We start from the raw sequence: 1,922 nt of genomic DNA on the forward strand, positions 1-1,922 counted from the left end.
AGAAAGAGAGACAGAGATAGAGAGAGAGAGAGAGAGAGAGAGAGGGACGAGTGTGCGATGCCAGGTTGCGTGACGCAATGCGTGGTGGAGGCGCCGCACGAGACCCGACCCGATCGAAACAGTTATGCCGGCGTGGTGGCCGGGCAGCCACTGAAAGGGATGATGGGCGATGCTGATTGATGCTACTGCTATCGTTGCTGGTGCTGCTGTTGCTGCTGGCGCTGCTACCGCTGCTACTCCTGCTTCTGTAACAGAAGCTCTGTTAGTTGGAGGAGGATCGATAAAAGGAGGAGAGAAAAGCTAGATGTGGATGGAAGAAAGGTCTGGGGAAGAAACGAGAGATGTGCGAGTATCTCTGTGAGAGATCTTCTCTCTTGCTGCTCCTGCTGCTTCTTCCGATCCGCCAAAGCAGCCGCTTTTTTTAATGTCGAGGTGGTCTTATACCTCTTCTCTTCTTTTTGTCTCTTTATCTCGTCTCATCCCCTATGGTCTTAACAATCTCACGTCGGTACGGTACTAGAGTTTAGTGAACTTTCAATGGAAGTTTCACGATAAATGTTCTGCTTTCTATTGGACGGGCCTGTTATTGAATTAGAATTATGATAATTGATTCCTATAATGGCGTAACATTTATCAAATCGTTACACTTTTATAATCGTTGCAGATTTACAATTAATAGATCAAAGAGATAATGTTATAGAGATAATTATCTTGATTAGAGTTTCATAATGCTATCTAAGAAAAAAAAATGTAATGTCTTTCTTTCTCAGATTGTTGTTAGCCGAAAATCAATTTGTCTCCGTCATTATTTGTATCGTACATTTGCATTTTTCGAACCATCATTCTTGGAATATCTACAAATCGGTTTAAATTGATCGCTCACTTCGCCGCATAATACTGTCATGCATAGGAAAAAGGAAGAGCCCGCCATTCTCTTGAATCACAGCCAGGAACTTCGAGCGAGACCATTTTTCGTGACGTTTGACCTGTTTCTATCGAACGGCGGTGACGTCATCGCGGAGAATGTCAGATCAATGGTCCCCGGGGAGTTGGTGACGGATGCTTTCCTACTCTCATGCATCTCCCTAACCTGGGCCACTTTCAGCCATGTGGTAGCGCGCGCGATTACGCTCTACCAACCTACACACCGGTTTTCGGTCTGATGGAAGTTGAGGAAGATTAAGAATAACGCAATATTACGGCAATCGGACGAGCTAGGATTCATGAGAATAAACTCGAAAAGAGAAGAATGAAAAGAAAACCGAGCTGCCACCAAAGAGATATTCTCGCAGACGACTCTTCTACTACTCTTCGTCCATTCGCATTTATCACGACCGATAATTTGTAATCCTAATTTGGATTTTAATCGGTCGCGGATGAGGGCTCTCATTAATATTGCGTTATCAGATACATATTGCCCGGATGACTCCTCGCGTATCGCCACTAGATCGCCCACGGTTTCCTCGGATGAGAGCCGCTGGTACGACGTCATACAGAGTTCAATGACGTCACAGGGCGTTCGATACGAGAGCGGGAAGCCCACGTAGTGGGGACGCTACGCCGATGAGATGAGAATAAAGAGGAGCACGAGTCCCGACTCGGCGGGAACGAGAGAACGAGACGAGCGCCGCGAACAGACGGCTAGAAACCGGCGTGGAAAGAGGAACTTTTCACTTTTCGTTCTCGTTTATCCGACTGTTATCACGCATTGCATCGCTACATTCGTCATGCGGATATCGAGGCGCATCGCTCGTATACCCGTGCAATCTTGCGTGACATTTAATCGGAGGCGTCGCTATCGCGCGAGATTCGATAACGCGCGTTAATTAACGATCTCTTTTAATCGCGCGACGTTTCATTAACTGCGGATAAGCTGCGGAGAATCGATCATATATACACAAATTCGTGGAACCCATGTACGC

The sequence above is a fragment of the Polyergus mexicanus genome, unplaced genomic scaffold (genome assembly GCF_030449975.1).
Source record: "Polyergus mexicanus isolate NDT 795.1 unplaced genomic scaffold, iyPolMexi1.0 SCAF_22, whole genome shotgun sequence".
Classification (NCBI taxonomy): domain Eukaryota; kingdom Metazoa; phylum Arthropoda; class Insecta; order Hymenoptera; family Formicidae; genus Polyergus; species Polyergus mexicanus.